This window comes from Ostrinia nubilalis, chromosome 4 (assembly GCF_963855985.1).
Source record: "Ostrinia nubilalis chromosome 4, ilOstNubi1.1, whole genome shotgun sequence".
NCBI lineage: Eukaryota > Metazoa > Arthropoda > Insecta > Lepidoptera > Crambidae > Ostrinia > Ostrinia nubilalis.
In genome coordinates, this window is record NC_087091.1 from 13,792,949 (window position 1) to 13,812,721 (window position 19,773).

General features: G+C 38.2%; 1 protein-coding gene and 1 long non-coding RNA gene across 3 annotated transcripts in view; one reads left to right on the top strand and one right to left on the bottom strand.

Annotated features, from left to right (window-relative positions):
- Nucleotides 1–3,845: 3,845 nt before the first annotated feature.
- Nucleotides 3,846–13,125, bottom strand: LOC135071210 (uncharacterized). Its single transcript, XR_010257221.1, has 4 exons — nucleotides 12,987–13,125; nucleotides 10,542–10,731; nucleotides 10,278–10,460; nucleotides 3,846–4,350 (listed from the first exon to the last, which is right to left on the bottom strand). It is a non-coding gene; the product is annotated as an uncharacterized LOC135071210 (long non-coding RNA).
- A 5,222-nt stretch (nucleotides 13,126–18,347) lies between these two features.
- Nucleotides 18,348–19,773, top strand: part of LOC135071226 (18S rRNA aminocarboxypropyltransferase) — a 100,540-nt gene continuing 99,114 nt past the window's right edge. For both annotated transcript variants that reach the window (XR_010257225.1, XM_063965008.1), the window contains exon 1: nucleotides 18,348–18,653. The gene's annotated coding sequence lies outside the window, so the exon portion shown is untranslated. The remainder of the gene's footprint in view (nucleotides 18,654–19,773) is intronic.

The following is a 19,773-nucleotide window of genomic DNA, read 5'->3' on the forward strand; positions in this document are numbered from 1 at the left end:
TCTAATCGCCTTTTATTTGTTTGATTTTTAATCTTGATCAAAATTATATCTATGAATTTCAACTATCTGGAAATGGAATAAACGTGAATATTCTTAGTGGTACAAAATAAATCACAAAGAATTAAATATATGCATTTTATTCAATAAAACATCAAAATAACAATAACAAACAATACGTGGAGAAATCGCATAAAACAAAACCGTCATCAAAGGCAAACGCACACGTACTGACTTAGCTTTGACCTGCCTGAGATAATAATCGTGATTCGATGGTAAGATGACCACCATGCCGATTACTGATTTATTGCGATTGTTTATGTCCCATCCCTATGAGCAAAAGTTCCGACTAACGCAGAAGCAATTCATTTAATATTTTTTCACAATTTTTTCTAAATAATAAACTAATAAATAATTAGAAATTCTTGTTTAGGTTAATTGAGAAAGATTAGTGATTGATATTTTGGAAGGATGAAAACACACAAAAGTAATTGATTTTTACAACTCAATATTTTTATTCGTAGAAAGTTAGAATCATAAAACGAAACCGTTTATTCCCGATGTCCCCCACTATTTGTCCACCACTGGTGGACATCGAGAAAAAAAGTTGCAATGTCCACCAGTGGGGGACAGCGCTACTGAAATCTTCCCGTTGGGCCCTACTGGTGGACACTGAGAAGAAATGAGTTGCTCTGTCCCTCAGTGGTGGACATCGAAACCAAAAAAGTTCCGTTGTCCCCCACTATTTGTTTTGTTTTCGTGATTATTAAAAAATATATTTTTTTAATTCGTATCAAATATAATTCTCAGTTTTTTAACATCCCACCTTTCCTATATAAGTAAACTTTTTCTATTTGTCGTGAACTAGATCCTGCAATTTCCGACATTATTACAGATAATAAGTGCAAAATAGTAACATTACCGACACAATAATTTCTGATAACATGAACATTGTGGGTACTTGGAAAATTAAAAATGACAAAACCGTTCCGATTAACGCACACTTCCTAGGGGCGTCAGTATAAATTAAGGATTGTTTTAAACTATAATAAAAATGCTTCAAAAATGTATGTATTATAATTATTAGTATAAGATTTACTTAAAATGTTTGTATTCATGAACACAAATATAATAGTGGAGGACAACGGAACTTTTTTGGTTTCGATGTCCACCACTGAGGGACAGAGCAACTCATTTCTTCTCAGTGTCCACCAGTAGGGCCCAACGGGAAGATTTCAGTAGCGCTGTCCCCCACTGGTGGACATTGCAACTTTTTTTCTCGATGTCCACCAGTGGTGGACAAATAGTGGGGGACATCGGGAATAAACGAACGAAACGTACGTTTTATCTGTCTAAATCACCATCATAAGTTGAATGAACTATAATTATTTATTTGTTTAACTTCTGATTTGGTTAGTGAATTGGCTATTTCGAAGAATTTACAAGGAGATTTAAATCAGAAGATAGCAATACTACAGTTCACACTAAAAAGAGAGGTAGGGCCGCAGAGAGCGAGATAGATATAAGTAGGTATTTGACTCAAGTTTTTGTTCCAACTCTGCCCTCCATTTTTATCTTTAGCTTCATGATCTACTCTAATCCTTTGTTGGAGACTGATGATGTATGACTGACCACAGATTAGAAACCTATGTTGCCGCTTGTATGGCGGATTTATAAAATACGGAAATTAGCCGAGTCAAGTAAAAAAAACAGAGGAGTGGGGAAGAAATTCATTAATTTTTCATCCCCACCCCACTGTTTTTTTGACTTGACTTGGCTAATTTCCGCGCAGTGTAAACGCAGCTTTACACTGCGCTAGTGTTGCCGAACTATCGATAGTTTTCATCTGAAAAAGCCTTATCTATCGATTGACCTCGACAGTATCGATGTTACGGTCAAAGTGATAAATGTGAAAATTATGAATAATCGCCGGTTATTATGAATAATCACCGCATGATTTGGTAAATGTGATTAATATGAGGTCATTTATGTGTGTATAAAACTAAATAGGCGGCTTAGGGGTGGCCCAAGGGCCACCCCCGCCGCACCTTAACCTATTTTTCACTTTAAAACAAAACATTATGTTATAGGCATCATGGAAAAGTAATATTATGCAAGAAACATTCCAAACTCATTATGCCAAATTAAAATAATATATGATATCAAAACGTTCAAAAGTTTGGCTGTACATGAGCACGTACACAAGATGTTGTTCTCTTTTATGAAATTTGTTAGTACTAAGGTTGAATTATTAAATAATCACTGTTAAATGTGATTAATTTATCACTTTTACCGCGACTGTCGGTAATTATTCATAATAACCGGTTATTATTAATAATTTTCAATTTATCACATTAACCGTAACATCGATATTTTCATTTCGACAGTCTAGAACAATCGATAGTATCGATAGCTTTTTATTCGAAAGCGACAATACTATCGATAGTTTATTCTTCACAAGCAACAATACTATTGATAGTATTGCACATATTCAATGGTATTGTCTCGTTTTGAGCTATCGACAGTATCGATAGTCTTGCGATAGTTTGGCTATCCATAGACTATCGATCGGCAACACTACACTGCGCGGCCAAGTCAATGTGAACACACACCGAACAGTGGGGTGGGGGTGGTGGGGATAAAAAATGACACACTTCGAATCGAAATTTCGAATATAAGTACTTCAACCATAACCTATGTACACTATCTCGCTCTCAGTGGGCAAACTCTCTTAAGTCTTAGTATGGTTACCATTTATTTATTTTTCTCAGGACGTCAAAGATTTATTTACAAGTTTATGTATAGTTGTTGCAATTCACAGTAGGCAAGTGAGCTTTAGATACATGTGTGTTGGCTCGCTACTGTTAGTTTTTCATAGTTTAGTTAGGCCTACTTAACTACGTGTAAATCAGCTTTAATTGCTTTCCATGAAGTGCTTTATATCAAAAAACATAAACAGACACGTGTCTAAAATTACATTCCCATTTCACAATTCCAACAAGGAGCCCTCAAACGTTACACAGGCATTGAACGCCTGTGTAACGTTTTTGGGGACTCAGATGTGTAATTTATTTTGTAGAAATAAAACACACTTCATATTAAAATAATTTATTACAACTTTTCTATAAAAAACCGGCCAAGTGCGAGTCGGACTCGCGCACCGAGGGTTCCGTACAAACCTGCAAGGTTTACAAAGTTCGTTCATTACGACAATCGAGTCATAACTATGTTTTTTTTTCACGGGTTAAAGGCAATTAGATCTAAGTATTTGATATGAATTTCAACTTGATAGCTCTACGCGTTCATGAGGAAAAAAGTAATAAGTTTATATTTATTAAAAAATATATATGTACCCTTTAGGTTTTGATTCCCTTGCGAGTACTTGCGAGTTTCAAAATATGCAGCTTAAATTGCTGTTTCTTTTGATTGCGTTGACATAGAAGTTTGATTTTGTTACAGCTTAAAGGTATTATAGACCTGAGTATTTGGTATGAATTTCAATTTGATACCTCTACGCGTTTATGAGGAAATGGGTAGTAAGTTTAAAATTATTAAAAAAATATATATTATGTGATGTAACTAAAAATTTATGGTTTTCGTAATTTTTCCTTTATCTATGCTATAAGACGTTGCTTCGTACCAAATTTCAAGATTCTGAGTTCACGGGAAGCACCCTGTAGGTTTTGATTCCCTTGCAAGTGTCGAAAATTTGCGGCATAAACGGCTGTATCTTTTGATTGCGTTGGCTTAGAAGTTTGATTTTTTCACAGCTTCAAGGGACAGTAGACCTGAGTAATTGATATAAATTTCAGCTTCATACCTCCACGCGTTCCTGAGAAAAAGGGTCTTGACAGACGGACGGACAGACGGACAACAAAGTGATCCTATAAGGGGTCCGTTTTTTCCTTTTGAGGTACGGAACCCTAAAAACTTCACACAAGAAACAAAGAACCAAAAAAATTAAGACAAAGATCTTTGAATAGTTTCTACATGAGGTAAAGTTATATATTTTCTTAAAAATTCGTAAGCTTTTGGTGAATAGGAATACAAAGTTAAAGCAAAGGCCTTCACTTCTTCACTATAACGAATGCCATGTAGTTTACTCTGTGGTTTTTTTAATTTCTTAGAGATATGAGCAAAACGCCCTTGGATAATATTTTCAATTTCTGATTGACGCAAATACTTTTTTAAAGATGCCAATAAGGAAGACATATCTCGATTTTTTTTAATTTGTCGCGCCAATTTTTGCTTTAAAATCCTTTTTTCCTTTTGAAGTATTTTTTCTCGAGCAGACTTTATTTCCACTTGGATGCCCTTGTCCATCTTCACAGGAACGTGGTACTCACTGCTGACCTAAGAAAACAAGAATACTTTGTAAAATTGGTTTTTGTTTTATACAGTGTGAGTCACGATAGTGTACATAATATAATGAAATTAGGTGAAACTAGACCTATTTTTATCGACAAAAAAGAGGTAAAAAAAAATCTTGAGTCTTTTTTTAATATTTTATAGAATTTTTTTTCTTCCAATTACTTATTGTAAAGAAAGCGTAATAACTTTTAAACTAAGCGGTATATCCTGATAAAATAAAAACAATGTTAATGCTAAATAACAGACGATACTAAAAAAAAACATAAAATACTCAGAAAATGCCAACAAATAATAAAAAATGATAATTTAAATCTTAAAAATCTATCTAGGCTGAGTTGCACCACCTAACTTTGACCATAACTTTAACGATAACCAGTGTTTTTTGTATGGAGTTTGATAGATTTTTGACGTTTGTCAAAGTTAAAGTAGGATGGTGCAACCCAGCCTTATTGTCGTAGTGACGGTTACCATACCGCGGTCGGCATGTATAGTTCCCAAATACTGAACTGTCCTATCCATGACATTGACAGTGGAGCGCCACCGTCAATACCGGATCGCTGGTTCCGATTTTTTCCATGTTGGAAACCATATTAGGCGGTTATCCGTCGCCGCGGTACGCGGGGCGACAGATTTAATCATTGTATGCAAGTACCTCAGTTTGTATAGAAAACACGCGCGGTACAACACACTGACAACGCGTATGCGCGCGGGATTTTTTATATGAAATCACCGCCGATACCCCTGATAACCGCCTTATAGTTGAACGATGGTAGCGCCCCCCTGTCATTGAGTTTGGTGGGAAAGTTCAGCGTGGGTCATCTACACTAAACATCAAATAAACCGGCGCACCTTCCGCGACGCGAACTTTCAAGATTTTCTTCTGACACAATCATGGTGCCCTAACAATATTGGTGTTATTTGAAAGCCCAATAAATATCCTTAAAGAGAAACACATTTAATTTCTTAATAAATGATTAACATAGTTGTACCATAAATGTGACTTGAAAAAAGACCTCACTTTGGGCTCACCTCTGGGATCAATTAGACCAATTTTTATGGTTATAAAACCAAATGATCTCACGTGTCCTCTTTAACAGATGGATTTTATAGCCATAAAAGTTGGCACAAGCGTAATTTCCAATTTTTTGATTAAGTGACTCTGGGTCCTTCTAAAGCAGGGATGTTATGGATATCCGTAACCTTAACCGAAACTTTCGGATATCCGAAATAAATAAATATCCGAAACCGTAACCGATTCAAAAGTTTCGGATAGTTTCGGATATAGGCAGTTTTTTTTTGTATAGCATTATGTAAAGCCATAACCGCCTGATTTATCTTTTATTGCCATCTAGTATAAATTTTTGGTTTTTTTTTTTACTTTTTATTTGATGTAAAGTGTGAATGAATCGTGTTGAACAACTATTGTAAATTGCATTCTAAAGCTAAGATATCCGTAACCGTAACCGAATCTTTCGGATATCCAAAATAAAAAAAAATATCCGTAACCGTAACCGGTATAATAATATTCTTATATCCGTAACCGTATCCATAACCGAAACTACATATCTATAACATCCTTCTTTAATGAAATGAAGTTTAGAGCTAGGCTTTTAAATGGTGCCAATATTGGTAGGAAATGGGGATGCATACGTTTGAAAGTGCTTGTATCGGGAGGTGCGATTTATTTAATGTCGAGTGTATAATAATTGTGCTGTGTGGGGACGGCCGTAAAAGAATACTTTTCCCCACCGCCAACAGGAGGCGTGTCGTAAGAGGCGACAAACTCCTGTAGCACCGGACGGGCAGCAGCGTCTGCGTGCGAAACCAAGCAAAAAAACTGCGATCGCCAACCCGCCTGCCAAGCGTGGCGATTAGGGCAAAACCCTCCAAATGGTGGCAAAAACAAAAAAACGGCCCCTAGTCCCCGGCGGCCCCACTATCCCGGACCACGGTAGCGGTCACGGTAACGGTGGGGCAAGGGGTGCGAAGAATCCCCGGGGGATGCCAGGCTACCAACACCGACGACCTCTGGCCCTGGCAACCTATAACGCTCGCACACTGCGTACAGACGTGAAGCTAATGGAACTCGAGGAAGAGTTGAGCAGGTTACGGTGGGATATCGTAGGATTATGTGAAGTCCGAAGAGAGGGGGAGGACACCATAATTCTTAAATCCGGAAACCTGCTCTATTTCCGGGAGGGCGACCAGCAGTCCCAGGGTGGTGTCGGGTTTATCGTCCACAAGTCCCTTGTCAACAACGTGGTCCAGATCGAGAGTGTTTCGGCGAGGGTAGTGTACCTGATACTCAGAATCACCAAACGGTATTCGCTGAAGGTCATACAGGTATACGCACCGACCACGGAACACCCCGACGACGAAGTGGAGACCATGTATGAGGATATTTCCAGAGCCATACATGGCTCCCGGTCCCATTTTACCGTTGTGATGGGGGACTTCAACGCGAAGCTAGGTAAACGAAGCGATAATGAGCCGAAAGTGGGGCAATTTGGGTACGGAGAGAGGAACGCACGTGGCCAACTGCTGGCTGGCTTTATGGAGAGGGAGGGCCTCTTTATGATGAACTCCTTCTTCAGAAAGCCAAAACAGCGAAAGTGGACATGGCTGCATCCCAATGGCGCTACAAAAAATGAGATAGACTTCATCTTGTCGACGAAGAAGCATATATTCAATGATGTCTCTGTGATCAATTCGGTCAAAACAGGAAGCGATCACCGAATGGTAAGAGGCACATTGAATATCAGACCCAAGCTCGAGAGATGTCGACTGATGAAGTCTACGCTCCGCCCAGCGCCCATCCAACTCCAAAACCCCGAAAGCTTTCAGCTCGAGTTGCAAAATCGTTTCGAATGCCTAGGAGACTGCGAAAATGTGGACAAATACAATGACAGGTTCGTGGAAATTGTCCAAACGACTGGGTCTAAGTTCTTTAAAACCCGTCGTTCAAAAGGAACCAAAAAGATCTCTGACCTCACCAATCAACTCATGGAAGAGAGACGGAACTTGGTTCTGCAGTCCTCTGAAGATGCTGCTCAGTATCGGCGCCTTAACAGACAGATCTCCAAGTCTTTGACTCGCGACCTACGCCAATTTAATACAGACCGTATTAAAGAGGCGATTGAGCGAAACAAGGGCTCTAAAGTGTTCGCAAGAGATCTGTCTGTTGGCCAAAGTCAACTGACCAAGCTGAAAACAGAGGATGGCAGAGCCATTTCGTCGGGGCCGGAGATTTTGGAAGAGGTCGAGAAGTTCTACGGACAATTATACACGAGTGTACGTGCACCTGTCACAAATCTAGCCGAAGACCCAAGAGCTAGACTGACCCGACACTATACCGAAGATATCCCGGACGTCAGTCTGTACGAGATTAGAATGGCTCTCAAATAGCTGAAGAACAACAAGGCACCGGGTGATGATGGAATCACGGCTGAGCTTTTGAAGGCAGGCGGAACGCCGGTACTGAGGGCTCTTCAGAAGCTGTTCAATTCCGTCATCCTCGAAGGAAAAACGCCTACGACATGGCACAGAAGTGTGGTGGTACTCTTCTTCAAAAAAGGTGACAAAACCTTATTGAAGAATTATAGACCCATCTCACTTCTGAGCCATGTCTACAAGCTGTTTTCAAGAGTCATTACGAATCGTCTCGCTCGCAGGCTCGACGACTTCCAGCCTCCCGAACAAGCCGGTTTCCGAAAAGGCTTTAGTACCATAGACCACATACATACGCTAAGGCAGATTATACAGAAGACCGAGGAGTATAATCAACCACTTTGCCTGGCGTTTGTGGATTATGAGAAAGCCTTCGATTCGGTCGAGACCTGGGCAGTGCTACAGTCTCTCCAAAGGTGCCAAATTGACTATCGATATATCGAAGTGTTGAGGGGTTTGTACAAAAACGCCACAATGTCGGTCCGCCTCCAGGATCGGGACTCGAAACCTATCCAGTTGCAGCGAGGGGTAAGACAGGGAGACGTCATATCTCCAAAACTGTTTACCACCGCCCTGGAAGATGTCTTCAAGCTTCTGGACTGGAACGGATTTGGCATAAATATCAACGGCGAGTACATCACCCACCTTCGATTCGCGGACGATATCGTAGTCATGGCTGAGACCTTGGAGGATCTAGGCACAATGCTCGATGGCCTCAGTAGAGCCTCTCAACAAGTGGGCCTCAGAATGAACATGGACAAGACAAAAATCATGTCTAATGTCCGTGTTGCACCCACTCCTCTGAAGGTTGGAGACTCTACACTCGAAGTTGTCGACAATTATGTATACCTGGGACAAACAGTCCAGTTAGGTAGGTCCAACTTCGAGAAAGAGGTCAATCGTCGAATCCAACTCGGATGGGCAGCGTTCGGGAAGCTTCGCCATATACTCATGTCCGAAATACCGCAGTGTCTCAAGACGAAAGTCTTCGAGCAGTGTGTGTTGCCAGTGTTGACATATGGATCCGAAACGTGGTCGCTTACTATGGGCCTCATAAGAAGGCTCAAGGTCACCCAAAGGGCGATGGAGCGGGCTATGCTCGGAGTTTCCCTGCGTGATCGAATCAGAAATGAGGAGATCCGTAGGAGAACCAAAGTAACCGACATAGCTCGCAGAATTGCTAAAATCAAGTGGCAGTGGGCGGGGCACATAGCTCGTAGAGACGATGGCCGTTGGGGCAGGAAAGTTCTCGAGTGGCGACCACGGGCTGGAAAACGTAGCGTGGGCAGGCCTCCTACTAGGTGGACCGACGATCTGGTAAAGGTCGCGGGAAGAGCCTGGATGCGGGCAGCGCAGGACCGTTCATTGTGGAAAACCTTGGGGGAGGCCTTTGTCCAGCAGTGGACGTCATTTGGCTGAAACGTAACGTAACGTATAATAATTAGAGATGAAACGGATATCCGGTAACTATCCGGTAGGCCGGATATCCGGCCTAAATTTACTATCCGGCCGGATACCGGATAGTAACTCACTATCCGGCCGGATACCGGATATTAAAAAACTACAATAATTTCCTATTAATAAAATGAAATACATTAATCTTTGAGGTAAACATCAATATAATGGCTTATACGGCTTTTATTTAAAGTCCAAAAGTTACAAAAAGCCACATTAAGGCCTTTAAAAAATCTAATTTCTTTTTCTGGGCTATTCACTCTAATGACGAATACATAAATACTAGCCGTTCGCGCTAAGTTTGCCGGTCCGTGGAATGCGCGTTTCCCCCCTCCCAACCGCGATTAATCGCAATTAGTTGGTGATTAACGCAATTAATGTGTCTTATTTTACGCAAAAACACAATTTTTATCAATAATAATATATAAAAAATATTTTAAATATAACATAAGTTTGATAAAGTTATAGACGATTCCCGGACGATTCGAGTGACGTCATATCGCCAGCGGCAAAGTTAAACGAACGGATAGTAGTAAATATCTGTTAAGTCCAAATATTGCCAAATAAAATAGGCAATCTTTTTTTCACTGATGCATGGTCTGATGTCATGATGCAGTTCAGTCAGATTACGCAGCAAGTAATCTAATTTAATTTTCGCTATTCAATCACACACTCACGATGGCAACCGAAATCGCCCGAATTGATCTGCCCCATAGACAAGTTGCAAAATCGGACATTCTATTCGGACTGATTCGATTTTCGAAAAGTGTGACTAGTCTACTAATAGACCCACTGATCGCGTCCGAAGCACCTGTGCGGCGCTAAACTCGTCACGACATGCAACGAGACAATGGGCCAACTATCCGGCCGCCGGATATCCGGTATCCGGTATCCGGCCAAACAACTATCCGTTTCATCTCTAATAAATAAAATTATCGTAAGTAATACTAATTACACATAAAAAGTATTTATTAACATTAATTTACAAAAGGAAAGGGGAAACTTACAGGTGACTTCCTTTCACAAATGCCAGAACTAGTGCTTGGTAGTATATACACAGCAGCTATTGGCACCTTAGACTCGTCATGTTCCATAAGTGGAGAATTTCTTTCACAAATGCCGGAACTAGTCCTTGGTACGGTCACATCAGCTATTTGCACCATAGACTCGTCATCTAATAAACTTTCTGTCTGAAAAGTATAATAGGAATAAGAAAAAATGCCATATTTACATACTTGTTTATGATAATTAAAATTATGTTCACTTTTTACCTTGCCTGGTGCTTGTGTTTCTTGATTTGTTACTATAGTAGGAACTGCTGTTTGTTTTAGTCGCCTGGTTGTTGAATCATAATCTGATTCTTGAAAATGCAAATTGCAAATCCTTGCACTTTTATAAAACTTCGCTTTCAATGGTATAATGGATAACCACAAATTTCTCCGAGTGCTATTGTTAGGAAATCTAAAATAAAACATAATTATGTACTTAAATGTATATTATAAATAAAATGTACAAAAATTCCTTGTAAAACTATAAAAAAAAGTCTTAATAATTATGTGTATGTGTATAAAAGAGTAATGCTGCTATTTCTTCTTCTTCTTCTTTTATTTTGGCGACGGCTTGGTTTTGAGAACCATGCTATAGTTCCAAAATACTGAACTGTCCTATGCATGACATTGACAGTGGGGCGCCACCGTCAATACCGGATCGCTGGTTCCGATTTTTTCCATGTTGGAAACCATAATAGTTGAACGATGGTAGCGCCCCCCTGTCATTGAGTTTGGTGGGACAGTTCAGCGTGGGTCATCTATATTTCAATCTCAATCCAAATCTGTCAGTCAACTGTCAAATTTTAATTTGTTTTTGGTCAAGATATCCTCGGTTTTCGATATCATTGGGTTTTCGATATTTTTGTTTTAGGTGTCTTCGAAAAAATTGTGGATATTTGATCGAAAACAGATTTTACATAACAGTTGACAGACGGATTTGGATAGGAATTGAATATAGTAAACGGCCATAGCAAACACATTATACAAAATTGCTACGTAAGGTCCCACAGAAAGTCCCAGATATATCCTCAATAATAAGGTCTTACTATTTCAAAATGTCTCATAGAAACAAAAAATATAAAGGACATCATCCACGTTTCATATATTTTTGGTCAAAAATCAAAAGTGCCGGCCAACAAAAAAAAGTGCTGTATTCTGACAGAATACATCTGCCTTAGCATTTGTTACTATCGCACCAAAGCCGTAGCTCCACTGTGCGTCGAGTATTTGAGATCTAAAAGTCATCGACTATTCATACATTTTTTGTTCAAAATCAAAAGTGTCGGCCAATAAAAAAAAAAAGTGCTATATTCTGACAGAATACGTCTGTCTTAGCATTTGTTACTATGGCACCAAAGCTGTAGCACCACTGTGCGTTGAGTATTTGAGATCTAAAATTCATCGACGATTCATACATTTTTTGTTCAAAATCAAAAATGTCGGCCAATAAAAAAAAAAGTGCTGTATTCTGACAGAATACGTCCGCCTTAGCATTTGTTACTATGACCACGCCTGTTCATCTCCGCGAGTTTACATCGAAAACAAAACACGCACGATGGCCCACCTACAGGATACTATTCGACAAGGCCTCACATACGAGCGAACATTGACTCACGCACGCGTATTCTTGTGTATGATGGAAAAAATAAAGAAAATGGTGTACTAAGTAACTAAATACTGTGCAGTATTTAACTGCCTAAATAATAATAAAAACATAGAATACCTATACTTTTTTAAGTTGCCTCAAGACACTGAGAGGTAAATAAGTAGTTAATATTATTTATGATAGTTCATGCTAAATCATGTATTTCCTCCGCCATTTTCCGCAGTTTGGCACCTCACGTCACATCATTTTACCGAAGTCAGCCCTATAGCTTCGGCGCAGTGCCGATCACTAAATTACACCATATTGTTAATGAAATTGAGCATATTTTTTTTAAATACCTTCGCGAAGTAAACCTGTACATAGTACTTATTATTATTCTGTGGTACTGCAGTCTTTTGGTTTATTCCACTTTATTCACCTGTAGGCCTAAGATGCGCGCCGCGATAAGCGGTTATCATGCCATTTTATCGATTTTGCCCATACATTTTGACGTCGATAAAAGTTATCACGGCGCGCATCTTAGGCCTACTGGGCGATATCACTTGTAGGCCTAGGATGCGTGCTTGACTCTTGAGACAGGCTAAATTACACCATATTGTTAATGACATTGAGCATACATTTTTTTAAATACCTTCGCGAAGTAAAACTTCTGTACGTAGTACTTATTATTATTCTGTGCTATGACACCAAGACTGTAGCACCACTGTGCGTCGTAGTATTTGAGATCAAAGTCAGTCGTTTCAGTGGTGCTACAGCTTTGGTGCCATAGTAATAAATGCTAAGGCGGTCGTATTCTATCAGAATACAGCACTTTTATTTTTTGGCCGGCACTTTTGATTTTGGACCAAAATGGATGATGTCCTTTGCTCAGTCAATGAAACTCAATGTAATCTTTTTTTTCTTGACATAGGTATCATCAAATAATAAGTTTGAGTACTGGTAAAACGTTTTAGAAAGGAATTACTGTGGAACTTAGATTAATATTAATCTAAGTTGTGGAAATACGTAAGAAATAATGTTTACAATGATCCAATGTCAGAAATCACGAAATAAACACTTACGCGTGGAATTTTAAGTCACTTCCGGGACACCACGTACTACCACAACCACGCACTACACAATTATGCACCATTTCTTGAGATACAACAATGATTGAAAAATCAAACGAAATGAACAGCTCAGTAAACAACCTAATAACCTATATTACAGTGTTGTTCCTGACAAATTTAGGGTTGCCGTATTCTAATTCTAAAATTGCCGGATTTTTAAGGAAAACTAAGAAAATTGCCGTATTATATAAAATGTTTAATTGGAAGGTTTAAATTTAAAAAAATACAAGTGATGTATTATGTGCTATGCGTATACTACTTTGAAACTTACTTATTTTATTCTTCACTTTTTAAGGTTTTGAATAATTTAGTCCAAGAACCTACCCGAATAAAAGTGAAGAATCTATCAAAATGGGGAAATAACGATTTTAGACATTAAAATCTCGGATATAAGGTTGCATTTTTGGCGTTTCTTTTCGTTCGTTTTTGCGTTCCATTAGACGAAATATTTATTTTTTGTATACTAAAACTCATGAAAAACTCATAAAACTACTTTACTCAATTGCCGTATATTTTGATACGGTAATCAAAGTGCTGCCGTATGCCGTATTTATGGTGCCTAAGATGCCTGAATGCCGTATATTACGGCAATTGCCGTATCAAGAACAACACTGCTATATTATGACAGAATAGGAAACGAGTACTTTTTTTTTTTTTTCAATCCCTTCCTGGCCTGGAAATTTGTACCATTGGCCGAATACTTGTAAGTTGTCAATATTATTTCATGTCGTTATAGTTCCAAAATACTGAACTGTCCTATCGATGACATTGACAGCGGGGCGCCACCGTCAATACCAAATCGCTGGTTCCGATTTTTGCCATGTTGGAAACCATAAAGTTGAACGATGGTAGCGCCCCCCTGTCATTGAGTTTGGCGGGACAGTTCAGCGTGGGTAATAAAATAAAACGACCCTACAGTGTTGCCAGTCGGGTCTTGTCTTGAAATTTTGACCATTCCATGAAGACCGAAAAGTGACCGGTCGTATAAAATCGTTTCATGGATTTGCGTTTTATTATCAAAAAACATTCGCTAAAACTCATTGTCTTTAACAAATAATAAATCAAATTCATGTTTATTATGCAGTTTATGACATAATTTTTAAATTGTCACTATTAATATTTTTTACTGAATAACCTGTAAAAGTTAATTCTACAATTTCTGAAAAATCACCTTAAAGTAACCTTTTCATTAGTGTAACCTAAAAGTAACCAATGCAGTTCAAAAGTAACCTAAAAGGTTACAAAAGTAACCTTCTGGCAACACTGCGACACTATAGATGACCCACGCTGAACTGTCCCACCAAACTCAATGACAGGGGGGCGCTACCATCGTTCAACTATATGGTTTCCAACATGGCAAAAATCTGAACCAGCGATCCGGTATAGTTCCAAAATACTGGACTGTCCTGTCGATGACATTGACAGTGGGGCGCCACCGTCAATACCGAATCGCTGGTTCAGATTTTTGCCATGTTGCAAACCATATAGTTGAACGATAGTAGCGCCCCCCTGTCATTGAGTTTGGTGGGACAGTTCAGCGTGGGTCATCTATATTGACGGTGGCGCCCCACTGTCAATGTCATCGACAGGACAGTCCAGTATTTTGGAACTATACCTAGTATTGGTTGAACGTTCAAATTCAAATTGTTTACATAAACTGGTATAGTTCCAAAATACTGGACTGTCCTGTCGATGACATTGACAGTGGGGCGCCACCGTCAATACCGGATCGCTGGTTCAGATTTTTGCCATGTTGGAAACCATATAGTTGAACGATGGTAGCGCCCCCCTGTCATTGAGTTTGGTGGGACAGTTCAGCTTGGGTCATCTATACCGAGCTAGATTGTCCGGTAGGTGCATGAAGCTACAGATAAAAATGGAGGCCACACTCCGAATACCTACTTGAAGCACAAACTAAGTATCACTATCTCGCTCTCTGTGGGCAGACTCGCTCTTTCTAAATAAACAAAAAATATAAAATTGCTCAAATTCAATGAAACCAATGTAAAATCTTTATTTCTTGACAAAGGTATCATTAAAAATGATAAGTGTAATTACTGGTAAAACGTTTTAGGAAGAAATTACTGTAAAAAATGTGAAAAATGTTTACAATGATCCAATGTCGGAAATCACGAAATAAACACTTACGCGTGGAATCTTATGTCACTTCCAAGACACCACGTACTACCGCAACCACGCACTACAAAATTTTGCACCAATTCTTGTGATAAAACAATGATTATTTCCTGTAAACAATCTCAAACGAAATTAACTGCTTAATAAACAAAATAGTAAACAACCGCCATGATGGGCCGGATTGGGTCGATGTTGCCACATGGTACCGATTACCCAGGAATTGAGATTGTAATTCCCTGATTCGCCAACACATTAAGCCTAAATGGCCGACAATTTTGTGATTTTTTATTTATCTAGGTAATCTTAGTTTCAAATATTAATTATTTATTTGTTTAACTTCTGATTTGGTTAGTGAATTGGCTATTTCGAAGAATTTACAAGGAGATTTAAATCAGAAGATAGCAATACTACAGTTCACACTAAAAAGAGAGGTAGGGCCGCAGAGAGCGAGATAGATATAAGTAGGTATTTGACTCAAGTTTTTGTTCCAACTCTGCCCTCCATTTTTATCTTTAGCTTCATCGGTAGGTGGCGCTGAATACAAAATGGCGTCTTTTTTTAGCCGCCTACAGATTAAATATACCTGTCATACTTTTTTATGATCCGTTCCTTTTCATGTATTGCGGTTAAAAATAAAACTATTGAAGTATCAAATGAAACTTTATTGATGAAACATAACATGAAATATTTTTTTAAGAAAATCAATAAGCAATAACATTATTGGATTTTAAAAGATTACAGTTACTGTTGTAATTACAGTACATTGTTTTATTCATATTGTGCACGACGGACGGCCTCCGAATAGAAAACGTAAAATAGCTGTAAATAATTGTTTCGTTTTTGTTTCATAGTTATCATTTTTTATTTTGTTTTATAAAGTTTGTATAGTTTAAATTTCGATAATTTCGTAATACAGTCCACTTTCTCTTAGTTGGTTCTCAGTTAGTAATGTGTCAAGTCCTTAATTATTAATTAATAGGCGTATGTGGGATGTTGGAGATGTATAAATCATAGTTTATTTTAGAAAACCGTAAAAATGTATAATTTGATAGCCCTTTGTTTTATGTATATCGATTAAACATGTAATTTCGCATAGTTATGTATGTCGAATCGTATTTGTAATATGTAAATTAGGGGGATAAATATGTATAGATTTAAATAGTAATTTACTTTTAAGTAATACTAATCGTAATTAGCCATAAAGGCACTGAATGTAAAATAGTGTGGCCAAATGAGCCCTATTTCGTGTACAAATTCTTAATTTGTAATTAACCCTGTACCTGTGTACCTTTATTTACCTGTCTAAAGATAAGAGATAGTTTACCTGAAAATAAATAACATAGATTCCAAAGAATAGTGGAAGAGCTAATTAGATTCCGATAAGAAATAGGTCAAGGTCGTAATGAAAAAATAGGACACCGAATAGATAAAAAACAGGCTCTCTATACGGTATTGCCGCCCAGGGGGGTCTAAATTAGAAAGAGAGGGCAATAGATTTGCTGTCTCATTAGAGCGTGAGGCAACGAGGTTTTCTCACACTAATGAAAGTGAATAAATATCGGGATGCCATCCGGGCACCGACAGTTCCGCGTTTTCTCCTCAACAAGCTACAACACCAAGCTCTCTCCACTGCTCCGAGGAACCGGTCACAGACTCAACCACAACAGAGTTATTATTTCTGCGCTCCCCGCCCCCTTCGTCTCGCTCTCCCGCTCGCTCGCGCTGCACCCCGCATCGCGGCGCCGTGTCGGCCGTACGGTATCAAGGGTCCGCACAGGGTTGCAACCCCATACCGTCCGACACACATATAAAATGTGGCTTATGACTTATGGTAAAATAGTTTAATGGTCTCCATAAATTTACACATTCACTCTCATGTTAGTTCTGTCCAATCCAATAGCCACTGTAAGCAGGCCAGATCTACACCTTTCTCACCACCTGTAAAATAAATACAACGTCTTCCTTTTGATATCCTATAACTCTAGGGTATTAATACGACCACATCATAATACGATCGAATGGCATATTTAACATTTTTCAATTCATTAATTTTTTTCATTTAAATTTTTCATACAAATTAATTCGCCAAAACCACGACTAAAGCCTGGTCCGTGAGCACCATGAAGCTATAGATAAAAATGGAGGCCACACTCCGAATACCTACTTGATGACATAGTGATGCACAACCTATGTATCACTATCTCGCTCTCTGAAGCTAAAGATAAAAATGGAGGCCACCCTTGGAACAAAAACTTGAGTCAAATACCTACTTATCTCTATCTCGCTCTCTGTGGGCCAACCTTTATTTTTAGTGTGGACTGTAGTATTGCTATCTCCTTATTTAAATCTCCTAGTAAATTCTTCGAAATAGCCAATTCACTAACCGAATCAGAAGTTAAACAAATAAATAATTAAATATTTGAACTACGATTACCTAGGTAAATTAAAAATAACAAAATTGTCGGCCGTTTAGGCTTAATGAGTTGGCGAATCAGGGAATTACAATCCCAATTCCTGAGGAATCGGCACCATGTGGCAACATGCATCGGCCCAATCCGGCCCATCCATCATGGCGGTTGTTTACTATTTTGTTTACTATGCAGTTAATTTCGTTTGAGATTTTTTACAGGACCTAATCATTGTTTTATCACAAGAAATGGTGCAAAATTTTGTAGTACGTGGTTGCGGTAGTACGTGGTGTCCCGGAAGTGACTTAAGATTCCACGCGTAAGTGTTTATTTCGTGATTTCCGACACGAAACATTTTTCACAGTAATTCCTCCTAAAACGTTTTAGCAGTATTTATTACACTTATTATTTTAATGATACCTATGTTAAGAAATAAAGATTTAACATTGAGTTTCATTGACTTTGAGCAAATTTATATTTTTGTATATTTAGAAAGAGAGAATCTGCCCACAGAGAGCGAGATAGTGATACATAGGTTGTGCTTCAAGTAGGTATTCAAAGTGTGGCCTCAGTTTTATCTATAGCTTCATGTTGATTCCAGACACGCAAAAGACAACTATAAAAAAAGTAATTTCCTCTAGGGCCTGTCAAAAAAGTTTTATATTCTGTGACCGTCTGTCTTCCTTTAATGACATTACTTGCTCCTAATGTATTACTTTTCTCTATGACTTGCTCAGTGATGACATGCTGCATGTGTGTGTGTGTTTGTTTCTCAGATTAATGTTTGTTTACATCATGTTTACATTTTTATCTAAATAGATTAAGACTTACCTATATTTGCCTAAATTTAATTTCATAACAAATGGACGAAGCGCGCTGTCGGGCTCGGCATGCTACCAGTCGCAAATGTGCCGCAGTGACGAAACGGATAGTGTGTTCTGTGTTGTCTAAAAACAGTAACCGTGCCATCTAATAATATGGCATGTAGAAAATATTGTGCTGTCTTTGGTTGCATGAATTCCTCATTATCGCACCCAGAAACAACTTTTTTTAAATTACCTGGAAACACCGAAAGGTAAGGCTAAGAAATCACTTTCAGTTTTAGGTATTTATATATACTTCAATGCCAAAATTTTAACATTAGGCGAACTTAATGCCATAAGGCATTCTCATTCAGTTTACCTTCGGGTTATGCAGAAAAATTAGTTTGGCAACGGCAAAACAAATATGCTACATAATACAGTGTGAGTCACGTTAAAGTGTACATATGAAAATAGATGAAACTAGACCTGTTTTTATCGACAAAAAAGAGGTCAAAAAATTTTTGAGATTTTTTTTTAATTTTTTATAGAATTTTTTTTCTTCCAATTACTTATTGTAAAGAAAACGTAATAACTTTTAAACTAAGCTGTAGATCCTGATAAAATAAAAACAGTAATAATGCTAAATAACAGGCGATATTAAAAAAATACATAAAATACACAAAAAAGGCCAACAAATAATAAAAAATGATACTTTTTGAAAAAAATCTGCTGAAAAATTCGTGTTTTTTTGGTTATTTGATAAATTTCTCCAAAAAATGCCCCTATAACCGGTAGTTTTTATTACTTTTTATTGTTCTCTATCGTATTATCTTTGTAAAACCAAAAATCGCATGTCTCTATCCCTATCACAACATTTGCTATGATCGTTTGAACTAAGCCTCTCCGGGCGCTTGACCAATTTTTAAGTGACCTCTATGAAAACAAAATGCCTGTTATGCGTTACCATAGGGGTCACTTAAAAATTTGGGAATTTCCCTAGGATCCCATCATCAGACCCTGACTTGGTGACAGTAGTGTTCTAGCTTCAAAAGTAACGAATTTCCAAACAAACTTTCATCCCTTAATTTTATTACTCCCTTTTTAGAAACTTTAAATGACATTTTTATTTCTGGCTTATCAAAAGCCTAAAAGTTTCAAGATTCTAATTCTAATTCCTTCATTTAACCTTTCATCCCTCTTTTAACCCCTTACAACCTCTTTTTCGCATTAAAAATAGCTTATGTCCTTTCTCAGACTCTGGACTGTCTGTGTTCCAAATTTCATTCAAATCGGTTCATACAACCATCCATCCCCCTTTTCAACCCCTTACATCCCCTTTCTAGCAATAAAAAGTAGCCTCCGTCCTTTCTCAGGCTCTAGACCAGTGGTTCC